General features: G+C 48.7%; 1 long non-coding RNA gene across 1 annotated transcript; it reads left to right on the forward strand.

The window, feature by feature from the left end:
* The first annotated feature begins 4,287 nt into the window (after positions 1–4,287).
* On the forward strand, positions 4,288–6,083 carry LOC113981396. The gene is made up of 2 exons (XR_003538400.1): positions 4,288–5,014; positions 5,423–6,083. It is a non-coding gene; the product is annotated as an uncharacterized LOC113981396 (long non-coding RNA).
* The last annotated feature ends 1,952 nt before the right edge of the window (positions 6,084–8,035 follow it).

Here is an 8,035-nt window from a genome sequence, read left to right on the forward strand (position 1 = left end):
TTTTGGATTGCATGTGTTTGTGAGTATTTCACTAGATCAGTGACAGCTCTTTATTTGCATAATTATATGCTTTAGTCTGAAGAGAAAACTAACCCCCAAATTTTATGGGTCACCAAACTGCAACAATCAATGTTTTATCACATATGCTAAGCAAAACCTAAGGAGCTATATGAAGTTTCTTGTGGAGTTTTTACTCCTCAGAAAATTAAAGATGTTGTGTCTCCTGAATAGATGCAAAATCTTTCCAAGCTCTTTGTAGCTGAATTCCATTTGAAGGCAAAACTAGAGATTAGCTCTTAGATCTGGATTTCAGATCCAGTAACATTCTTCAAAGTGGATTCAGACAAGCAGCTTTACTGCATCTCTAAATTTTGCCATCCTAGGTAATGTCATTTAAATGGTGACAATCAAAAAAATTAAATAAAATGAGAAATAATTCATCAAATATGAAAAATGCAAACAATCGCCCCCTCTCTTACCAAGCCCACAGTTACCAGTGGGTTTAACTTCATTCATTCAGCACAGTTTTATTCTTTCTGTTGGGCACTGACCCCATATAAAGATATAGATATTGGGTATAATATGAAGAAAACTCTTCCCTGAGCTGCAGAATTTATACTGGTCCATCAGTTACACAATAACCACACGCTCCAGTTATTACACATATACTCCAAGTTTCCTTCTCGATCAAAATGCCTTGTTATGAGGAGATAGAAACCTGGGGATAGGAACTGACTAACAGTGAAGATCCTCCTCCTCCATCCACATCCTCCATAACTGCTGGAAAATTTTAGTTCTTGCTTTAAATCAAAATAAAATAAAATAATTTAGACAGAGTACAGGGGAACTTCTCAGAGGTGTAGATGGGCTGAAAATCCTGGGGAACATGCTTAATTATGCTGGAAAAAAAACAAACTAAAAAAAAAAACAAACCCACAAAAAACTCCAAAAGTTTCTCCAGTCTTCTCCAAGACGTGACTTAGCTGGGAGAAGTACCCACAGTTTGCTGCCTTGTGGTTGGGTCCCTCTAAGCTCTTGGGAAGAATAAACTTTTTAAAAGGAATCTATGTCAAGTAGCATAGCCCTCGATGACCTCCTGACCTCGTGGCGGGAGAGCAGCATCTGAGAAGCAGCGCACAGCCCCACAGCACTGCATGGGTTAGGAATCTAGAGAGGAGAAGCATTTCTGCTATCCTTGGCTTCTTTCTTCCTCCTCCACCCCCCCATTGACATCAACTGGAGAAACCTTTCAGGAGGAAATGGGTTTCCAGCACAGACTGACACCTGAGAAGATTGCAGGAGTTGCATGGGGACGTTTTGACTCCTGAGTGATTTCCAAATGCCCGCTCCAGGCAGACGCCAGCCTCGCACCACCTCCTCACCTTGCAGGAGCGAAGTGAAACATGAGTGGAAAATAAAAAAAGTTCTGGGAGACACGAGTCTCTTCACCACACTTGTCTGACTGCTGGTGCAGGGTTCCGGGGGGGGTGCAGGGTTCCAGGAGATGCAAGGACAGGGGCCGACCAACCCCAGTCACCCCCTCCATGGAGACCCAGAAAGAGAGGAGAACCTGGTCTCAAGCATCTCCTACTCCTCCACACTGCCTGTATCCCTCCATCAGGTCAAGTAAATATGAATATTCCCAAGGGATTGTTCTGCAGGCTAGTTTGCCCTAGTGGAGACAATATTATCAGTTATTTCCCACTAAATGTAGTAAAGGAGAGAGCTGACCCCTCTATTGAGAGAACTGGGTCATCTTCTTTTGTCACTTCCATTTCTCTTTACTCACGACCAACCTAATCCCCTAATGCCTGGTAAAGGGCTCTGTCCAGACTTCGGCCTTCTTTAAAGCTGCTATCTCTGCCACAATTAGATAAATAACCTTCACACACACATCTCTGCTCCTCCGTAATTACTTTATGCCTTCCCTTTCCAAACTCAACTCATCCAACAATGTTGTTTTCTATTGTAAAGCCCTTGATGTGGAGGGTCCTCCATGTCTCCCCACAACATACAGGTACAAAAATAATACTTTCCACAATATTTTGCCTGGTGCTGCTTGTCTGCAATTTGTGGAGAAAGTTCCTTACATCACATGGAACTTGCAAATACTAATCTGTTCTCAGCAAGCCAGGCATTTCCAGTTTTGCTGATCACTTGGCCAGCTTTCCTTGCTCCTCTGATCCCTTCCCACATACCCAACTTCCACCCTTTCTCCCACCAATTTTCTTCTTTATTTCACTTGAGATACAGCCTTTGATTCGTTTTCTGGTGAGGGACTGGCTGAGGGCAATCTTACCCTCACCTGCCTCTCAATGTGCACTACAGATATTGGAGTGTGTGTTTGTTTGGTTGGTTTGGTTGGTTTTGTTTGTTTGGGGTTGTTTGTTTTTGAGAGGGTTTGGTTTTGTTTAGGGGTTTCTTGTTGTTTTTATGGTGATGGTTATTTGGATTATAAATGGTTTCCTTTGCACTTTCTGCCAATTTAGCGTGTATTCTCTCGGGGGTGGGGGGGCGCGGGGACGGTAAAGAGGGGTGCAAAACTGCGAGCTATGGGGACTGCGGGTGGTGGTGTGCACTGCCTTTCGCAGCGTGTCCCATGGGCTCATAACGACACTAAGACGGTGGTGCGGATCAAAGCCAGGACCGTTCCCGACAAGCGGCGGCGCGGTCAGGGCGGAGACCACCGGGCAAGACGCCGTTCTTCCCAGGGAATCTCGGAGTCCCCTTCCCCCGCTCTGTGGGTGGTGGCGGGGTCAGGCGGCACTCGGAACGGGCCCAGCACCACGGACAGCGCCGGCGACGAGGCTCGTGGAGTCCCCGCGGCCCCCGACTGCTCCCAGGGGAACTCTCACCTCCAGGTACTGCCCAGCCCCGACGAACATCTTCCAGGAGAGCCTAGACCTCTCCGTTCCGCCAGGGAGATCCGCCGGGGCGTCCCTCGGGGTGGGCTCATGGAGGGAGAGAGCACGGCGCTGCTCGGACACTTCGCTGTAGCGACACACCTGGAGTCGCCGGGCTGGCGGGGAGAAACTCTCCGCCCTCCTGCAGGTCCCGGAGGAAAGGGAGGGCAAAACCAGGAAAAAGTTAAATTTCTCGGTGCACTCCTCCTGGCTGGCGGGGAGGAGGTGTGGGTGCTGGGGGTGCCCCGGTGCTGTGTGAGCATCGCGCGGCCCAGCCGGGGCCCGTACCCCGCGCACAAGACTACCTCCCCTCTTCCTTGCTCCATGGAGACACGGAACGTCGCTCCCCCGGCCCCGGCACAGCGCCCTTGGGTATTGTCCCTGGAAGGAGTTCGTCACGGGACCTCCGCGGCTCCCGGGACACCTCCCGACCCAGAGCCACCTCCCTCCTGGGACACGTCCCGTTGATCCATTCCCGCGCCCCAAAGTCCCGCCGCCGCGACTGGTCACCGCCCCTTTATCGTTTCGGGGCTCCCGGGGGATGTCCCCGTCTTGACTCAAATCTCCATCATCTTTTTCTATTTTTCTTTCTTGCTTGCTTGCTTTCTTTCTCTCTTCCTCTTTCTCTCTTTCTCTTTCTTTCTTTGCTTCCTCGCTTTCTTTCTTTCTTTCTTCCTTTCTTTCTTGCTTTCTGTCTTGCTTTATTTCTCGCTTTCTTGTTTGCTTGCTTTCTCTCTCTCTCTTTCTTTCTTTCTCTCTCTTTCTCTCTCTCCCTCCCTCCCTCCCTCCCTTCCTTCCTTCCTTTTTCTCTCTTTCTTGCTATTATTATTAATGTTATTGTTGTTGTTATTTCTTTTTTAGGAGTAGATAGAAGAAGAGCTGACTTCCACTCTACGCCTTGAAAAAATGAGCCCCCAGATCTTTAGTGAGCCCAAGGCTGTACCAGCTCTTTGCAAGAAAAAGTAGCGCTGGAGTTTCGTTAAGATCCGTCCGAAATTTTTCAGATTTTGACCCCAAGAATTCATATTCAGTTGTGGGTTTTTGTGGTTTGGGGGATTTGATTGTTGGCGGAGGGGTGGGAATTTTTTTTAAGATCTCTAATGTTCTGTCTCCCTTCCCAACACAGTGTCCGCCCGTAGCTCTTATCCCAAGACAATGGAGCCGACGGCACCGCCTGCCTCCCTGTATTCCCCGGTCCTGCCCATACACCCTGCGTGACGGTGGCTCCGCTCCCACGTGGAACCTCGCGCGTTTAGCTGAGATCTGCGGAAAGGAAACCTTAGTTCAAATGTCTTTCCTTCGCCTAGGGAACACAGAATGTTTCCCGTACGAATACAGCAAATGTATTTTATTTTACTTTTTGGAGATTTTATTCCACCGTCTCTTTGAAAAAATAAACAAATCTTCTCCTACCCGAGGAGGAGCCAGGAGACCTCCTCGCCCTCTCTCGCTGTAACCCTTCTAAGTCGTTTGAAATGAATTTTCCTGTCTTTCGGCTATCTGTCAATGTCACATCCACGCTGCCTGCACGGGGTGTGGGTAAGCAGGGGGCGGATGGGAAGAGTCCTTGCGCGTTTCTGGTCCCGCGCGAAGGGGTCTTCCTCCCCACGCCGTTGCCCCACTGACCCACCCTCCATTCTATTCCCCTTGGCCCCACCACCAATACGGCTCCGGGAGGGCAGTTGTGACTTCGGGCGGGATTTTGTACTGTCGCCGGGTCGTGACGTGAGGTGTCTTTTGGGTGAGCGATCATGCTCCTTCCGCTCGGGAGGATCACCGGGGCCGTCTGATCGGGATGGGGAGAGAAGAGAGGGCAAAATGCAGGGGGGAGCTTAGGACGTAGCCTTCCTCCTGAAACCGCACTCGTCACTGTAGTCTTCGTCGTCAGCGAAGGGAGGACTAACTAACGTTGCCGCGAAAATTTTTGCTCTGCAGAGGGAAGAGAAAGATGAGAAAGAAAAACAAGTCCAAACTCCTATGCTGTTGACAATGTTTCGGCAAACGGAGTGCTCGTCTGTCTGTCGTGAAACCCCCGAGGAGGAGAGGGAGTGTGCCTTGGCCTCCGAGCGTCCCTCTGCCCCGGCGGGGAGGCTGGGACGCGGGGCGAGTGGGTAAGCTCCGAGTCCTCTCCTATTTCTTCCCTGAAACGAATACGTGGCCGAGCTTCGCTGGAGAGAAATTCAAAGCTCAGGGCAGGCAGAGCTTCGGCAGAAGGTCAATTGTCACGGCTCTCTTCCCAGCTGGATGAAGTTCAGTTGATTTTTTTTTTTAATTTCCCTGAAATGTAAAGGGGATTTGTTAGCTTTAAGTAACTGGCGCTAGAACAAAAGCCAAACTCTTTAAGTTTTCATTATCAGCTTTCAATCTTGCAAAACTAGAGCCATTTGCTTAACTTAATCCGTAACATATGTTTGCAACAGTAGCAGATTTTTTGTTGTTTTGGGGGGTTTGGGTGTTGGGGTTTTTTTCCCCTGGTGTGCGTGGTTTGGAGCTGATCAAGTGGTAAATTTTCCGCCTAGGTTTTCAGCACCTCCTAATTACAGCCTAACACCTATTGAGAGAGAGAGAGACTCCACAAAGATTCCACGGAGCCAAATCCGAGTAATCCTATCCAAAATCCCTAATAAAGTTTATCAATTAGACCACTCAAACTCCTTCGGATTCATTCCACTGAGAAAGAAGCTGCCACGTTTCTGAGAAAATTAGTTTAAACGAGCAATTCAGTATCATTCCTATCCCGCTTTGCTTGCAAAGCAGCGTCTGGTGATTCAATGTTTACTATTACTTTTCCCCCGTCTCATAGGCCACTTTTCCTCAGGGTATCGCAGGAATGATGCAAACGATAGAAGCCTCCCAGTTCTACTAAAAACAATGATAATGGCATCAACAGCGCTTGCGATGATCCCACAGCAGACCGGTGATTTAAAGCCTGATTCACTCTTTGTTGGTTTTACCTCCTACAGTAACTTTTAAAACATCTGTCCTGCGGAAAGAGAATTTCTTCTGCGCAAAAGTGATGTTTAGTCTTTAAATACGGGGGTTATAATGGAGCCCTGAAAAGGCGAGGAGTGATTTTGGGAAATATTATATACATACACACTATTTAGCGTTATCAATCTTTACCTCGGCTATTGACACTTGCCTTGGAAATAATAATAAAAATTACACAGAATTGAACAGGTCCTTGAAAAGATCGTTTCACAGCCTTGAAAAGATCCAAGGCCCGTGAGTGATTTTTTGGCATCTGGACTTTGGAAGCGTCATCGTATTGGTCAATGGCAGAGAGATATTGGGGTAACTCCAGTGGACGTGTTGATATTCCTGCCGAACGAGCCTCCGAGAGCTTTTTCCAAAGCACATCACCCCCGGCCCGCGGACCTGCGCCCTTATCCGTGTGCCACTGTGGCCTGAGGCAGCTCACCACGCGTGGACGTGCGAGGTCTACCCCCGGGCCTTCCCCAGTGCAGCAAACACCCCACTGAGAACGCAGCGTCCCCACCCCGTTCCGCCGCCCCTGCCGCGTCCCCTCGGGCCCTCCGCGGGTGTGGAATCGTCCGCGGCGGTGCAGGAGGCGGGCGGTGGCGCGGCGGGTCCCGCGAGGCGGAGCGCCACCTAGTCCTGGCCACGGGAAGCGGCACGGAGGCCGCGCGGAGCGGCTGCGGAGCGGGAGCAGGCAACGCTGCCCAGAGGGGTCGGGGGAGGAGCAGGGGAACACCTCCTCGGCTGCGGAAGGGACTGCTCCACTCCTCTTTTTTTTTAAATTATTTTTAATTAATTACACGTGAACACGCTCCACGACGTGCGGATTTGTGCGCGGGGGCGTGGAGGGGCCGAGAGGCGTAACACCTGGCTGTTCACCTACAGGACTTGCTATCACCGCTCTTACCTGCCAGGCAAATTACGAAAGCGCGAAAAAAGAAAGTAGGAAAAAAAAAAAAAAAAGAAAAAAACAAACCCACAAAAAATCTCCTTCTTGATGCTATCACGAGGAGCAACGACGCAACCAGTGTGCGAGGTGAGCCGAAGCCATTTGTCGAGGGGAACCGAATAGGTTATTTTAAATGTTACTTGATAGCAGCGGCAGTGCCTTGGGTGAAACTTAGAAACTGCCAATGTTCCTATCTACAAACAGACAAACAGGCGAACAAACTTTACCGCGTATTTAGATCTTCCTCTCAAATACAGCAAAACAAAGGCAGGGTGTATTAAATAACTGCTCCAACTCCAGTCCCGTCAAGTGTCACTTTTAATTCTCAGACATAGGAATCCCAGGGACACCAGGAAAAAAAAAAAGGTTCTTCTGCGTCGTGTTCACATCATTTTTTGCAAAACAATCCAGGGCGCGGGCTGCATGTAGACACCGAAGTGTCCTGCAAGCAGGTCAGAGCAGGTTTGAGGCGAGAAGTCGCCACAAACCCTTCCCTCGATGTCTCCCGAGTGTTTGGAAGAAAATTACTAATAACGTTACACGCCACTGTGTAAAAATGTCTTTATGGTTAAGTTCTTTAAAATGTATTCGATTATTTTAAAATCTTCAGTCATGTACAAATATTTCCCAGCAGACAACCATGCTGGTGTATCTTCTGTGACTTTGCTTCTATAGTTTGGGGGTTTTAAAAACTTACTGATTCATGATGGGTCTATACCAGCTTGCTAGAATTTTACTGAAGGTCTCTTTCTTTCTTTCTCCCTTTCTTTCTTCTCTTTCTTTCCTTCTCTTTCTCTCCCTCTCTCCTTCTCCCCTCTCTCTCTCTTTACTTTTTCTTTCTCTCATTCTCTCTCTCTTTCTCCTTCTTTCCTTCTGAATCTCCTTTGTGTCTTTTCCTCTCACCCCTTCACTCCTACCATCTCTCCTTCCTCCCTTCTTTCTCACTTCATTCTCTCTTTTTCTCCCTCTACTTCGCTCAGCATTTCTGAAAACAGAAGGCAGATGTGATCAGACGAGTGACTCCCGGGGTCCCATGGCGAGCAGGTGCACCCAACTTCACACTGTGAGCATTCTTAAAATGGGAAACGATGACTAAAACAAGAGATTCCTGCCCCTCTCAACCGCGGCCGCCTGCATGCCATGCATCTGCCTCGTGGTGCGGAAATGATGAAATTAGCACTAGGATAATAACAATCTGGGGCTA

Source organism: Neopelma chrysocephalum, unplaced genomic scaffold (genome assembly GCF_003984885.1).
Source record: "Neopelma chrysocephalum unplaced genomic scaffold, ASM398488v2 Primary Assembly neopelma1_96523, whole genome shotgun sequence".
In the NCBI taxonomy this organism is placed as follows: Eukaryota; Metazoa; Chordata; class Aves; order Passeriformes; family Pipridae; genus Neopelma; species Neopelma chrysocephalum.